Source organism: Octopus bimaculoides, chromosome 2, assembly GCF_046866305.1.
Source record: "Octopus bimaculoides isolate indiv1 chromosome 2, ASM4686630v1, whole genome shotgun sequence".
Classification (NCBI taxonomy): Eukaryota; Metazoa; Mollusca; class Cephalopoda; order Octopoda; family Octopodidae; genus Octopus; species Octopus bimaculoides.
The window spans coordinates 169749212-169767005 of record NC_142929.1 but is presented as its reverse complement, the minus strand read 5'-3'; the positions used below and the strand labels follow the sequence as shown (position 1 = coordinate 169767005).

Here is a 17794-nt window from a genome sequence, read left to right as displayed (position 1 = left end):
GACAAATGTTTCGCTAATTTTCAGCAATAAATTCAACTACTCTTCTCTGTTTATGTAAAAAGTGCAAATACTTACTTAATTTGCTAAGTGCATGTTCACTATATGACGAGGTAATAGGTTAAGGCAAGCCCTATTGTCAGAGTTTCGAATGAGATCAATCCCATGTGCATATTTGTGAATATAAAGATTGTTTGTGTACAAAAGTGAGAATACAGTTTTTACTATGACAATTGTGTATTATAGCAACCGTGAATGTGTGTTTGTGTACATTTGTAGGTGTTTGTGTAAAAGTTGTTGTTTTTTTTTTTGAAATCGCTGCTCTGTACGTACATGTTTGTATGCGTGTGTGTATGCATGTATATGTGTTTTAGTAAAACAGTATACATGCGTGATTGCTTGAGAGCGACTGCCTTTGTGTGCATTAGTATGGATACGAAAAGGTGTGACTCCTTATATCCCAGTGTTAGTCTTAGAATATGTGTAACTAGATTTGAATCTATGTATCTGAAAGTTTTATGTGCGAGAGTGACTGATGAGTATTTCTTGTAATTATAAACTTTCGCTATTTCTCGATTTCCTTCTATGTTTTCACAGTTTTATCTGTAATATACTTCCATCCATCTTCGTTGGAAAATATTGACGTAGAAGATATCGAAGGCATATTTTTTATACACACAGTAGTTTATTATTTTTTTTTTTCATTGATTAAAAGGCGCATACATAAATTTATAAGATGTATTTAACTATAATATCGTTCATGTTCTTCAAAAAATAAGTTCAGTTCTCTCTGACTTCTTCGCCAACTGGCACCTACTACACTGAAAAAAACATAGTCATAGTAAGTGAAAACATCCTGTATATTTAAATAAAGCACCTAACAATTTTGCATGTGACATAGATGAATACCTTCTAAAATTGGACATGATTGAGAAGACTACATTTATCTACATTCTGGTCTAACGCTATAGAAGGATTTACTTAAGAACAGAAATATTTTATGCAAGTGTTATTTACTATAATTGAAATAACTAAGGATAAACAAATAGGTGGAGAATATAATGGTCTTTATTATTATTATCACATTAACGGGTATGAGAACATGAGAGTAGAAGAGTAAGAGGGGAAGAAAAGAAAGGGGGGAACGGGACAAAATAAGAAGAAAAAAATAAACAGCGAGGAGAAGAAGAGGGAAATGGGGAAAGAAAGGAGAGAAGAAGAAATGACTCCTTCTTATTCTTAACATAGTGAATGTACAATAGAAGCAAAAACTAATTTTTCTTCTTTCCATTCGTGTTTCAAGTGAGAAATTTATTCTATCTACAATCTATATTAAGTTTTTTGTCCTTGATATTTCTCCTACAATTATCGCTTTTGCTTCCTTTGAAGAATACAGCTTGCTGGCATAATTTTACCATTTCAATAATAGTAAATAATGATCTATATTTAATAGACGGTGTGATAGTTGCTACTTAAAGGAATCACGAACAACTGAGAGTATAGAGTAATTAACAAGTAGCTTACAAATGCTTATTAATCAGTAGTTATTTCCTTCCAGCAGCGCTGTATTGTGTGATTGGTCAATACACTTATTTTCCAATAGTCTTATTACCCCCTCGTTTTGAAGAGATAACATAAATGGAATGGCTCGTTGTCGAACGTCGTAGTAACATATATATTTAGCGTTTGGTTTGCTCACAAAAAAATCTATCCAAGTACTTCAACTTCCGTGATATATGTATCTCAGAGGTGAATGGGATCTGCTGTAATTTAATATCCACTACATAGACGATCGAGGGATTAAGTTCGTCGTAGGATCAAATACATAGTATTATCATACTAAATACATAGTATGATAAAATACATTCCAACTATGACAATGTTATCTGCAATTGTATTATTCTGATATCTTAATATGATTGCTTTTAAGACGGTAGTGTTTGATTTGAGGGAGATTTAGCTGTTGATTTTAACATACTCCACGACTACGCAAATACTTTCTCAGCTGATCGCGACTTTTAGGTTTTTAATAGTGTGTGAGATTATGCAGTCAAAAATGTCCTTGATATGTGAAACCATTGCTTCACCGTCGTAGAATGCTTTGTAATATCCCAAGAGGAGTGAAGTAGAGCATTATCGGAGCAGAAATATGTCATAGTAGAAGGGACTAAAGGTGTAAGTGTATCATTATGATCAGAAAAACATATTTTAATCCAGCCAGTATAGAATATCCGACTAGCATATCATTGATGGTCTCATCAAACTTAATTCGGCTTGATATTATATGTTTAGCAATATCTCTTATTTGGGTCATCCTATTCCTGAACCGCAATTATCAGGTTTTTCGTCATTCAAAGACACGATTTAGCCTTTGGCCACTAACATGCTATCTCCTTTGCCTCTACCGTTTCGATTACTATTTTAGTGGACTCTGTTTCTTTGAACTGGCAGATATTATGCCACCTTCACACAACCATCTCTGCTCTACTTGCCTCTCTTCTTATTACCTTTGTTGTGTTCGGCTCCCCCGGTCTTTCACTAACCACTATATTTGGTCTTTCCTTTCGAGAATGTTGGCCCGTAGGAATCTCTTATCGGCTCATCTTTTTCACGTGTATTGTCTTAAAATGATTCGAAAAAGAACATTAATGGCATAAACCACATCTGTTTTAGAAGACCTGCAAAGGACCTAGGCGCACCCCTTTCTATAGACACAGCATGTAAATAGTGCATACATACACATATGCATGTATGCATGAATTTATGTCTGTTTGCATGCATATATGCATGTGGAGTCTCATACAATATAATAAAGAGAAAGTAAACAGGAAATTTCGTATAAGAAACAGAATAAAAATATATCGAGTATAGCATTTTGCAACAATTTGCTTTCATTATATCAATAACTAAAAGAATAATATTCTTTAACATGATGATATTGAATCGAAATGGTGTCTAAAGTTTGTGCGGTGGTGAATAAATGAAGTTGGGAGCAGATGTGATGGTTTGAAAAAACGTGTAGTCAAGAACATGTTCATATCTTCTTATGCTTGCTAGATAGTTTAGATATGACAGACAAAAAGAATTCTTTTTTGTTTTCCTTCTTCACAATGCTGGTTTTTTCCCATGGTGAACCACTGCAGCCCCTGCACTTGTTCTACCAGAACCATATACTGTCTATCGATCTATCTACCTACCTACTTATCATTTTGTCCATTTGTTCGCCACCTCTTTTCTTCTCCTTCTCTCTAGCCCTCGCTTTTTCTCTATTTCTCTATCCTTATATACACACTGGAAAACTCTACACAGTACACCACGTGTGTATTGAGAAATTCAATCTTTACGACGGTAAATCACAAGACAATCTTCTAATTTCTTTGTATTTACTTTTGGATCTTTACTTTCTTTAAACTATCATATGCTAAAGCATCTTCTCTATGGTTTAAATCTGTCTTACCCATTACAGTGAAATTCGTTCCTCAACAACGATCTTCAATATCTGATGGACCTGTTCTCTGTGTCGGCTCTTCTGTGTTTTCTGTGAATCACGTTTGTTATTACTTATGTTGAACATAAGGCGGTGAGCTGGCAGAATTGTTAGTACCTCGAAGAAAATGCTTGGTGAAGGTGCGATGAATAAGAAAATATAGAATAAAATTCAGTTTGGCATTTCGTATGTGTTGAAACGGCGAGATTGCCATAAATTATTTAGTTATGGTATCTTTAGACATCACATAAATGTTCCTTAATATTCACATTAAGGGCCTAAAGCAACATTTTTAAGGGAGGGGCCAAGTCGATTCCATCGACTCCAATGCTCAACTGATATTTATTTTATCTACCCTGAAAGGATGAAAGATAAAGACAACCTCGGCGGAATTTGAACTCAGAACGTAGGGACAGACGAAATACTTCTGACCTGTAGTCCAGCCAACACCTGTAAATTAACTTCTTGAAACTTAAAAATACTATTGGATGTATTGAGATGATGTCTCAAGGTGAAGTAAAACTCTGTTGGAGCGCATAAAGATGCTCTCTAAACGTTTTCTCTTGAGAATTTGCTTGTCTTTCAGAATACCATCATGTTTTTAAATTAACAGTATTAAATATTACATCACAGATTTACGGTATTCAGAATTTCTGAGTGAGTAAATTTTGTTTTGCTCCCCAATATTGTGACGCCAATCTATTTCTCATAGTTCAACTTTAATTTCAGAGTTATATTGGAATTTTGAGATTTCGGATTTAGAGCCATTTTCATTGGCTTCCATTGAAATGTCTATTGTCCTTATTAGAAGAGTCTACTTTCAAGGTTAAACCAAAACAACTTGATACATTTGTATATATGAATAATGAGAAAAGGTTGTTGACCAGATAATAATAGAAAATGCGAAAGAGCGTATTTTTTTAATAAATGTGTAAAGCCCTAAAGTTAACTTAGAACTTAATTAAAAATATGGATATTTATACTCAACGAACACAAGGAGCAAAAGTAGGCTTCTTCTCCTTCACAGTGTTAACTGTTCTAGTTTGCCAAACCTTGTTGCTCACCACAAATTAGATGCTTTATAGCAGCTTGTTCGGGATACAAATCGTATTAAGAAAGAATAATAATTGGTTTCATCTTTATGTGGGCGATACAATATGAAACAGTAATATATAAACATCTGTTAAGACAATTTTAGACCTACAGATCCTTAAAAGGACTGCACCTTCTATCTTGTTGAAAGAAAATATTTAAAGTGTATGTACTGTTGAGATAACAGTACATTTTAGATAATTTATATATTTTAGATAATTTACAGCACCAAACATTTATAATCGCCTGATTAAGCCTATTATCAAAATGCTAAATTTGTACAGTTTAACGTTTGATACTTTCAAATATCATTATACCAGATACCTTTCATCTCAATAGGATCGATGGAACAAATACAAGTAATATAATGAAGTAAAAATCAATCGAATATATGACCTGTCTTCACGGAAATTAGTTTGTACCAAGCTTAGAGAAATCTATTTTTCAGTAATTATGGAAATTATCCTTATTTAAATTGTTATTGTCCTAGCAATCATTTAACAATTATTCACACTTCGTTAGATTCCCAAAATTATAGTAATGAAAATTTTAAGATGTTTACAAAACACATCAATAGTTTATATATCTTTTAGACAAAGTATATTTATGCAAATTCTTCTGTAAGCACAAACAATGAATGCTTGTTATTTCACTTTAAGTATCTGGTAGCTATTCATCTTAACTGTCATTAACTATTTAACACCCGGTTTTATTCATTACCTGTAAATTAATCAGCTAGTTCTCGTGAATAAGTGCACATTTATATAAAATAGAAGCCTTTCGATATTCACATATTGCACAAACAATATAAAATGCATATACAAAAAGCAAAATTATGAACCGATGAATCTAAAACAAAACAAAACAATATAATGTAATTCACAGTTTTAATATTCGAATTATTATTCCACACGTCATAATAGCAATACCACCATCATATTTGATATCTTTTGTGCAATAGAACGTTAAGCACAATCCATCATTTCAGAGAATAATAACCTCTTGATGACACCAGTGAATGAACGAAAATGAAAACTGAATAAAAATCCTAGAGAGAAGGTAATGATGCTTCACAAAAAAATATGATCATATAAAATAATTAACATTTTGAAACTTCTTTTAAATAAAATGAAATTTCTTGAGTAAAAATAATGAGACAGGAAACGATTATTTCGGGATGCTTTGAAGGTTGTCTGAAAATTGTCTCAAATACTTATTGACTCAAATCTCACATTTATTCAATGTAATTGATAGACAGAAATGTGGTCTTTCATCAGGAAGGCTGCGCCTTCCTTGGGTAATCACACACACACACTAGCATATCTGTATATATAGACATAAAATGCGTGCACAACTGTGACATAGATGCATATCCACACATACACCTTTAAACATGCGTATACTTATGTGATCAAACTATATGAGCATGACTCCTCTCTTTCTGCATCACCACTTCCATGGACGACATATAGGTGGCTTCCATAGTAAACTATGTTTTAGTCATGAAATTTTTGTGGTTGAACGCATAACTAGGCTTCTTGTAACCTCTATTTTCATCTAATTTATTTTGTTTCATAGGGCATTGTCTTATCGACTGGACAAATCGTGTGTCACACTTGTTTGTGCGAAACGGTTAAACCCCTTTGATTTATTTAGCCGCATCAATGACAAGAGGAATTTTGTCCAATGCTCTACAAATTACACCAATCTACTACTCTAGATTGGAATATCATAAAATCGACCCGGAAGGAGAAACGGCTAAGATGTCCTCAGTAGTTGAAATCAGAACTTTGAGATCTGAAACAAATACAGTAATGGTTATTTCCTTTATTAGTTTATAACTAAAAAATCAAAGCTGATTGAATATGAATGAATAACATTTATACACCAAATTTAAAACATTATTTAAGATTTTAATCCGAGTATGAGGGTAGAAATGACTTAGTAGACTTCTTACTAAATTTGGATGAAGTACTATTAGTGACGAAGTTCATCATAGTCATTTTAGTGCACAAAGCCAAGTTGTTGTTGAAGAGACAGCGAATTGTTGTATGGATGGGGTAGTGCTCATTTATACAAAATTTAGACTTTAAGTATTTTATTCAAACCACAGCATTTTTATCAGTAGGCACAGCAATAGCCGTATGATTAACAAGTTCGCTTTGCAATAACGTAATTTCGGATTCACTCCAACTGCGTGGAACCTTACAAAAGTGACTTCCACTACAGACCCGGGCCGACTAATACCTTGTCGATATTTTAAACAGAAGCTGGAAGTCTGTCGTGTGTGTGTGTATATATATATATATATATATATATATATATATATATATATATATATATATACGAGGGGGTACCCATAAGCAACTGGAAACTTTCTCTGTGGGGCAAGCCCGTTGTAGATCAGGCTTCCACCGGACATCAGGCTGCCAACTGGTGCCGTCGAGGGAAGTCGTGATGCCACGTGGTGCATCTTTGTTTTGCAGTGCTTCACCCCTGTTCGTCAATTTTTGCGATGGCTGAAACGAAGGAACATCGTGCTTCCGTGAAATCCTGTTTTTTGCTGGGGAAAACGACGGCCGAAACAGTAGTCTTGCTTCAAACAGCTTACAAAAATGATGTCATGAGCGAAAGACAAGTTTACGATTGGTTTTCACGATTTAGGACGGTCCATTTGTCGTTTGAAAACCAACCTCATTCAGTGCGACCGTCGGCATTCCGACCAAATGAAAACATCATGAAAATTAATGAACCGATCTTGGAGGACCATCACCGAACAATTGGCGAACTTGTTAATATGATTGTTATATCCTAAAACGGATACAGCAGCGAATTTTGAGCGAGGAATTGCGAATGAAAAAGAGTTCCAGCAAAATTTGTGTCTCGCTTGCCCACGAAGATCAAGAGTAGTCACGACTGAATGCGTGTCATGAACTGAAACAACAGTTGGGAGTCGATCGGAACCTTTTTCCGAAAGTCATCACTGGTGACGAAAGCTGGCGCTACGGCTACGATCCGGAAACGGAGCAGTAGTCAATGGAAGCATTCAATGTTACCACACCCACAAAAAGCGCGTCAAATGAAGTCCAATGTCAAGACGATGCTGATTTGTTCCATTGATGCGAAAGGAATTTTTCACACAGAATTTATTCCTCCTCATCAAACTGCTAACCAGACATTTAACAGTTCTGAAGCGTTTGTGAGACGCGGTTAAACGAAAAGTCCCCGACCAGTGGAAAAGTGGAGAGTTGTGGTTTCATCAAGACAATGCGCCTGCGCACACCGCTTTGAGCGTAAAGGAGTTTTTGCCAAAAATAGCATGACCTCGCTAACCAACTCTCTATTCGCCCGATCTTGTGATCTTGCTCACTGCGACTTTTTTCTGTTCCCTCGAATGAAAAAGAGGTGAAGAAAAAAAACGACGGAGGCGTTAAACGGCATCACTTCGAAGGAGCTTCAGGACTGCTTCGAACAGTAGAAAATGCGTTTGGACCAATGCATCGCTTCAAATGGAGAATACTTTGAATGTGTTAAAAGTATAAACATGTAAAACTAAGTGAATAAGATATTACAAAATTCTGGTTTCTTTTGGGTACACCTCGTGTGTGTGGACTGCACTTAGAAAGTTCCCCTCTGAGGCGCAGGTCCAGGCAAGGCTGTTTATGGAAGACCAGCCGTCACGCATGCTTACTAGTCTCCCTTCTCCACGCTACCAATGTTATTCAGGGGAAAAGCAAAGGCCAATACAGCTCATATCTACAGTTGAGTGAACTGGAGCAACGTGAAACTGGAGCAACGTGAAACTGGAGCAACGTGAAACTGGAGCAGCGTGAAACTGGAGCACCGTGAAACTGGAGCAGCGTGAAACTGGAGCAACGTGAAACTAGAGCAAAGTCACTACCTCATAACTGTGAACCCGACACTAATCACTGAACCATGTGCCTTCACGCACGCATACGGACACACACATACACGCACACACGTATATATTATTTGTGTATGGGTGTGTCTTTGCTCTCCAGCCCTATTTGACATCTGGTGTTGGTTAACAAACCAACTTAGCGGTTTGGGAAAGCATCAGACATAAAATAAGCAGTGGAGTAGATTGTTTGTGTAACTCTACAAACTAAGCTCCAGCATGGTCACATTTAAATGACTGGAACAAGTAAAACAGTAAGTGTAATATTCTTCATTCAAAAATTATCCATTACACCAAATTTTAAATATTACCCTACGACCAGTTCGAAGCTCCAAGAAGTGTCAGCAAAGTCTACTTTACGAGTAATTCGTTCGCTTGCCGTCCTAGATTTAAGTCCCGTCATGAGGAAAACAACATGCAATAGACCATTTGCCAGCCTAGAGGATGAATTCACAATGAATCGACAATAATTTCGTAAGATTTAAATAGTTATTATTCTAGCGCACAGACGTGGATTAGTCAAGAAGAATTGTAACGGACTACATCAACATCGTTTCTGTTATTGGTATTGATCGATGCGAAACATTTATCTCTGCATAAGCTTTATCAGCATTAGAATTTGAATGACTTATGGAGTATTTCAAAACTGTAACATTAATATAACCTACACAGATTGCATATCAAAGAGAGAATCGAGATTGTAATAGGTCTCGATGATATATAGATACCATAACGGAGCTTCAAATGAGAGACAAGGAAATAACACCAACAAGCAGAACAAAGAGAGACGATAGTAATGACGACAATGGTGGCTACGATGGTGACTGCAATAGTAACACAACCACGATTTTATCAATTTGGTGTCGTAATATTAATTTAATACGTTGTAATGTTAGTTATCCTATGTGAATGTTTAGTCAATTATGTAGTGCTCAACATGATAATCAGGAAAATATATAAAAAGAAAATGCTGTTAAAGAAGTCAATTCAAAATCTAGATTTATTTAACTTGTGCCTTACTATTTCAATAAATAAAGAACGTATATTTACTAAAGTAATATTTTCTTGAAATTTTACTACCAAAATAGAATTCTGACTATGGCATAAACATAGCTATTATCAAAGCTGGTATAAACACGTATTTCACCTCATTTATCATTATAATGTTGTTCGTATGTGAATTTATGCTTCTGAAGTTTGCACATAAAGACTCTTCCACAGACAGCGCATCATGCTGCTGCAATCATATGATGACGAGTCTTTACCTTTACTGTCAAAAGTGACAATAAAGGTGAGGAATCGCCTTCATCTACACGTGTGTGTGTGAACGAACTATTTACAAAACATCCCCGCTCGGCATATCCTCCCGTGCTCATTCTAAAACTTTATCACTTTGTAATTGCACTTTCAACATAAAGCGAACGTGCAGCATATGTTCTTATCACCCTTATATCTGATACGGCCCCTATTTGAGGCCATGAATTGATGTTTAGAACAAGGCAAAGAGTTAGAGGCTTGCGCCGCTTTTACCATGGATTGCTCTGGTATTGCAGAAAGTGCTGAATAAATAATTCTCCAAAATTCTGACTACATCCTTTTTCGTAATATATAAAATCTGTATACCACTTCAAACAATCCACACACACACACACACACACACACACACACACACACACACACACACACACACACACACACAAATATAACGCAAAAAATGAGTAAATCGAAGTGATGAACGAAAGGAAAATTATATCAGAGAACTCATATATGTACCTAAAGGCATAAAGAGATATGTATGTAAGAGATAGAAAGAAAGTGTGTGTGTGCGCGCGTGCGCGCGTGTGTGTGTAGCATGAATGTCAGTATATGGAATTGATATTTTGGCAAATAACCATCATAATTAATATTGAGCAAGTAACATTGCGTATCTCAATTATTTTCTAAGAAAAAAAATTATGTAAATGGTTCATTCCAAATGTTCACAGAATTATCTGAATCTGCCTTAAACTGATAGAGAATATAAATGCATAGCTGTAATTGTTTTACATACAAGCATATCGTTTTACTTACATAAGTGTCTATACACATAAAATTGCTGTAGAAAGAGAAAACAAAATTTGTGTTTATCACGATTTTGCTCTCTGCTTAATACTAAATTTAGGCCGCTGATTCTAAACATGGTAATAGTTTTTCTCTATCACCAACCATTACCGACTTACAATTATAAATCTGATTCGTATTTTTTTTTTAACTAGTTACAAAGTAGAAAATAGCCCTATCACCTCCATATCAAACAATTTTTTTTTTTTCAGATCGTTTTTTAGAATTGTGAATCACCTTTATGGAATATGGCAAACAGTGAAAACAAAAATGTGACAGTTACATCCTATTATACAGATACCAAGTGGGTATCGCATAAAATTGGGAAAGTGTCAAATGCTAGGTGGCATATACGGTACTTTCAAATGCCTATAAGTGACCAAGATGAATCTTGGGGCCCTCATTAAATATGTAGAAGTTATCAGCCTATTCTAGGAGAAGACGCTTAAGAGGTGAGAAGAGAACTATGTCATTTCCTTTTTAGAATATGCAGAGAACTGAAGAAACGCCACCCTTGTATTATAAAGTATAGTGAAATGAAGGAGAATAAACTCTTCGGAATCATGACTAAAAAGAAAGGATTAAATAGGTTAAGATTTTAGTACTATTATGTACTGGAAAATATACATAATTTGCACCATACGTTGAATTTCGTGGAGATTTGTGTTACTGCCAAGACAGGAATTGTTTGTTCACAGTTCTTGGACTGAAGCATGACAACTGTTCATAGACTACCCAACACTAAATGTCTGTTACTGCACAACAGAGAAACATATTCATCTCTAACTCTTCTAATATACGGCACAAATAAAAGGTTACGAAAATCTTCAGCATTATTTTCCAAAATCAACAATGCAGGGGTGCATAGAGATTTCAAGATGCTTGTCTTTATGCTTGATTTGCAACATCAATATATAAAATATTAATGTTTCCTTTATTTACGAGATAGGAGAGCTATTGGTGGTCATTGTATAAATTTCAGTAAGTACCACTACAGGAATTACAACCAGGAATGATAAACGATGATGTTGTCAGGAGGCCTCTTGTAGAGACTGAAAATGATTTATCACTTTATATAAGATTCGGATTGATAAAATAGGTTGTAAGCCTTATATTTTGAAAATGAAGCTTTTTGAGGAGTTACCTGTTTCCAAAGCTCTCTGAGATATCAATGCAAGATTGGCAAATTTGTTGGATCTCAAATGAATGATCTTCTGATGTCAGAAATCTCGGAAAAACGATGGGTAGTTCCCAAAGGGAAGCATAATGTGTATTTGGACTTTATTTCAAAGATTTATAAGAATTCACAAATATTCTAACTACAAGGAGCTATTGGAAATCCTTCTTAAAATAGTGAGAACGTGGACTTCCACATGCACGTAACAGTACATTTCTTGTATTCGCATCTTTAGTTTCTTCACGTAAAAATATTGAGATTACGTCTGTAAAGAGTACAGTAGAATATTTTATTATATCAGTGGAGAGAAGAAAGAAAGGTCAGAATACGGGGGCCTATATCTGGTTTTGCTTAAAAAAGATGAAAGTACGATTTTAAAAATTCGTTTAGTTCTTCTTAAGTTCTGAGTTTGTCAGTCATTTTTTTTGTCAAATTTATTAGGGAAATTTTGAGTTGATTAAACATAAAATTCTGAATTTTGTCAAACATTTTACTTTGAAAAATAGCTATTTGAAATAGTTCAAACAAATTAAGAAGGAAAATTATTTATTTTTCTCTCAACACCTAGCCAGGGCTGAAGGACGATATATCATATAAAGACATGAAATTATAAGCGATTACATTAAATTAGTATTATTTCCGAAAGCATCTCTTGTATGTAGAAATTAAACTCATTATTTTACCCAAGTACCAATACGTAATAGACACAACAAATAAATATTCAGGCAAGAAAATGTGCTACCTGGTGCAATAATAATATTTTCTAACATTAAACAATACATTATGTGGAAATGCTGCGTTAGATTTAATTGTCTCCAGTATTTTAATTTCTCCAGTATATATATATATATATATATATATATATATATATATATATATATATATATATATATATATATATATATATATATATATATATATATATATCACTACTCCGGAGTGATGGAACAAGTTGATCACGCCTCTAGTTGTACTCAGAATATAAAGTAGGTAACTAAATAACGCTAATAATAATCCATTCTATTATAGGTACAAGGCCTGAATTTTTTGTGCGGGGTGGGGTTATAGGGAGGTTACATTGACCCGAATGTGTAAGTGATCGATCTCAAAAGGATCAAAGTAAGGTCAACTTCGACATTGTTTGAACGCAGAACATAAAGACCAACGAAATCTCGCTAAGCACTTTGTCTGCCGTGTTAACGATTCTGCCAGCTCTCCACCTTAATAACATTAATAATAATAGTTCTAAGTGTCCGTCATTATGTTCATAATTAATAATTCTTAAATTAGCCATAATGCAACAAATTGTTTTAGATGTAGTGCAGTCGTTTATATCCACCTTAGTACTTTACTGACAAATATTTTATTGATTACCTGCGACGTTTGAAGGCATAGTTGGGTGTCACTATTAGCTATGACTGAGAAAGGTTTCTGTCGGATGGCAGATCAGCTTTTGGATCTCTAACGTTTTCGGAGTTCCGACTGTTGATCTGGAAATGTCCATCTCCATAATATTATTGTCTTCGCTATTCTTATCGTTTAGCTTCTCTAGCCTTTCTAGGCAAAAAGCTCTTGAAAGACTCTGCTTTTTTCCTTTCAACAACCAGTAGCATAGTGTATCTCCGAAACTCCAGGATATTTTTGTTACGTTGAGGTGTCATGAATTGTAAGTCCATTGAGACCATTACTAAAATTTATGGCAGTGTTGATCATCTGCTCATATTTTGTCACAAAATTAAAGGATAACGTCATCACCGATTGCTTTTACAATGACGCTCGCATTCCAGCATTTCATCGTTTCAAATATTGTAGCATTAGTTATTGAGGAAGCGTGACACTAAATCAGCTGGTCTCTTCGCCTAGCCCTCGTTAAAAGCAATACTTATCATACGACAACCCCTTCCTCTCCCGATTTAGAAGATCTGGCACCAAGTATCGCTTATACATTTATTTATTCCCCTCAAGGGGTTAAACATAGAGGGGACAAAAAGAGACAGACAATGGGATTAAGTCGATTACATCGACCCCAGTGCGTATCTGGTATTTATTTAATCGGCCCCGAAAGGATGAAAGGCAAAGTCGACCTCTGCGGAATTTGAACTCAGAACGTAACGGCAGACAAAATACCGCTAAGTATTTCGCCCGACGTGCTACTTCTTGTTCGAATTTTGTGTTGAATGTAAGCAAGATAAACAAAAAAAAAGGGGTTCATAACTGTGCCCTGTTTGAAAGAAGGAATAAAGGGAGCTTCACACTTGTCCTTGTAAAACTTACACATGATACGACGAAGAAAAAATACCCAATGTTTGGAAAAGATAAATAAGATGTAACAGGTCATCCCATAAGTTCTGTCTGATTTTACCTTTTTTTAAAATTGAATGAAATTTAATAGTATTTTAGAATGTCTGATGGAATTAAATATTATTTTTATGCATTTGTGTACATTTAAACTAATTAAATATTATTTTACAGAAAAATAGAATTAAAATTTCTTTGATTAAAACACTTTCTAACATGGAAGTATCCAAAGAGCATTTAAGGCACATAATGCTTTATGAGTACAAAAAAGGAAACTCTGCAGAAGCGACTCGAAACATACACTCAGTTTATGGGAGAGAATTTTTGAATGAAAGAACTTGCAGAAGATGGTTTGCAAAATTCGGAAGTGGAGATTTCAGCCTTGAAGATGAAGATCGAACAGGACGTCCAGTTTTGGAAAATGGGTTCCTCATGAATTGTCCGAAAGCAACCGCAAATCCCAAGTTGACATCTGCTCTTCTCTCCATTCTCGCGAACTCATTTCACCCTATTTGGATAGACGTGTGACTGGTGGCAAAAAATGGATCTTCTATCGAAATGTTAAACGTCGTAAAAGGGAAGAGGCTCAACCACAACCGAGAAGGGAACTTCATGTGAAAAAGGTTCTTCTTTCTATCTGGTGGGATTGAAAAGGAGTAATTCACTTCGAGTTGTTACCACCTAATGCAACAATCAATGCTCAAGTCTACTGTCAGCAATTAGAGCGTTTGAACCAAGCTTTGAAGAAGAAAAGACCCGATTTACTGAATCAAAAAGAAGTGATGTTTCATCAGGACAATACGCGACCCCACAATGTAAAGATCACATCACAGAAGTTCGAAGAGCTTGGTTGGGAAAAAATTCCTCATCCACCTTATTTTCCCGACCTTGCTCCTTCAGACTACCATTTGTTACATAGTTTACAGAATCATTTGGGGGACATAACTTTCGCAAGCCAGGAGGAGGTCGAAACTAACATTTCAGAGTTTTTCGCTTTGAAACCAAAAGAGCTTTACATTGATGAGATTAAAAAGCTTGTAAATAGATGGAAGGAAGTCATAGATAATCAGGAAAAGTACATTAATGATTAAATTTCAATTAAATATAACATTTGATCACTTGTTTTCTTTATTCAAAATTCGGACAGAACTTATGAGATGACCTGATAATTCAGGTTTTGGATACATAAGAAACAACTGCAACATCAATAATTATAATCATATACCCGCAAAGGGTTCGTAAATACAAAAGAAATAAACTTCAAAAGCGTTGGGTTTATAATATATATGATGGGACTATATTAGGTTAAATAAAAACGTCACGGTATTTTAACCCTGTTGTATTGTAGGAGTAGATTCGAGGTAAATAACACTGAGGTGTAAATTTAAGAACGATTTCAGGTCAACTGTTATATCTAAATACGGACGGCTTGAAGTCTTTACACCGATTATGCACACGGAACTCAGTTTAATCAGGAGTCTAACGAGATTACAAAGATAGATAGATAGATAGATAGATAGATAGATAGATAGATAGATAGATAGATAGATATTTGCGCATGCATACTGAGGAGGGTATGTAGAGAGGTGATAACATCATCGTGGCACTCCGTCGGTTACGACGATGAAGGTTCCAGTTGATGCGATCAACAGAACAGCCTCCTTGTGAAATGAACGTGCAAGTAGCTGAGTACTCCACAGTCACGTGCACCCTTAACGTAGTTCTAGGGGAGATTCAGCATGACACAGAGTGTGACAAGGCTGCCTCTTTGAAATAGAGGTACAACAGAAACAGGCAGAAAGAATGAGAGACAGTTGTGGTGAAAGACTACAGTAAGGTTCACCACCACCCCCTGTTTTAGCCTCGCGGACCTTTAGGTATTTTCGCTCAATAAACGTCCGGTCCAGGAATCGAAACCGCGATTCTATGACCGCGAGTCCGCTGCCCTAGCCACTGGGCCATTGCGCCTCCACGGTGATAACATACGTACATACATAAACCACAAATATATTCATCGCTTTTTGTTGGCTAGAATTCGTATCGGAAGTAAGCACGGTTGCTCATAATTACTAAACTTGCTCGGAAGAAATGGTACAGAAGAAATGATATGACATTTCACTGCGTCGTTTAGCGATTAACAGGATTGTTCCGGACTTATTCCGAAATCGTAAATTCACAAAACCGAATTCTCTAATTGGTTCGGCGGATTTACTATGTTACATGCACAAGTCCATTCAGTATTGTACAGAAATATCTTAATCTTCTAAAGTTTGCTGGCAGACATTAATCCTTTTGCCATTTCTGTAATCACTCTGGGAAAACATTATCTGCCTATCATGAAATGTCATTCTAACCTCATTTTATATAAACTAGCCCTTTCTCAGGTGATAGCAATGTCTGTTCAAATCCAGCTTCAATCAGATGTTTCTGGCACCAATTTATGTTAGTTTGTGAAAGGAGATCTTTTGTGAAAGGAGTCTTTTAGCTCGATCCAAAATATATCATTGACTCTCAAGGATGAAATCCTTCATTCTTCTACATCTTAGTGGGAGCATTTCCCTTCGTATCAGAACATTTATTATTATTATTATTATTATTATTCAGTAGTTTTATTTTTATAACGTGCTTTCACTTCACTACCGAGCGCAGCTCTGTGCGCCTTGGGTATGTGATGTGGTTTGCTGTGGTGCTCTTATGTTTACTGTATTGAAAGTGTTTTGCGTAGGATGTGTGCAGTACCCAGTAGTGCAATTTTCTGTATGTTATATATATTTGTAAGTCCTGCTATTTTTGTTATGTATTTGTCTGAATATTTTTTTATTATACCTAAGGCACCTACTATGATAGGAATTGTTTCTGTTTTTAGATTCCACATTCGAGTTATCTCTATTTCCAGGTCTTTGTATTTTGAAAGTTTTTCCATTTCTTTTAGAGAAACGTTGTCATCTGCTGGTATTGATACATCAATTAGAAAGCATTTTTTTTCTTCATGATCTTTGACAACTATATCTGGTCTATTTGCCTTAATTTCTCTATCTGTGTGTATTGGCATATCCCAGAGTATGGTTGCTTTCTCGTTTTCTGTGACCTTTTCTGGCGTGTGTTTATACCATCTTTTTTCTGTTGTTATTCCTATTATTATTATTATTATTATTTTATGTTTGACTTTTGTTTTGCATTTGTACAAGTTGGATCCAAGTCTCACCCAGAGACCTCAAGAGACAACAAGTTAGAAGTTCATGTAGGTGTTATGCCTAGGGTACCATATATTTGGATTTGTACAGTTTTGTTCAAGTGAATGTTTAAGAAACCATAAGAAAATTATGTTTGCTTTAAAATTTGAGATCACATAGACAGTATTTTACGTAGGATATGGGCAGTTCCCATGAGCACTATCTTTTGGACTTCAGCCATTTTGGGGTTTCCTGGTATCTGAGCTAGGTAGTAATCAGCCCGTTTCGCTGTCATTCCCAGGGCACCTATGACAATAGGTATTGTTTTCGTCTTCAGATTCCACATTTTGCTAATTTCTATTTCAAGATCTTTATATTTGCTCAGTTTTTGGTAGGTCTTGACAGATACGTTTATATCAATTGGGACAGTCATATCAATGAGGAGGCATGATTTTTGTCTGAAGTCTTTCAGTATGATGTCTGGCCTATTTGCGTCTATCTTTCTGTCAGTTTGAATGGTGAAGTTCCAGAGGAGTGCAATGTGATCATTT

General features: G+C 35.3%; 1 pseudogene; it reads left to right on the top strand.

The window, feature by feature from the left end:
- Positions 1-9893: 9893 nt before the first annotated feature.
- LOC128247139 (U2 spliceosomal RNA) lies at positions 9894-10076 on the top strand (annotated as a pseudogene).
- Positions 10077-17794: the final 7718 nt, after the last annotated feature.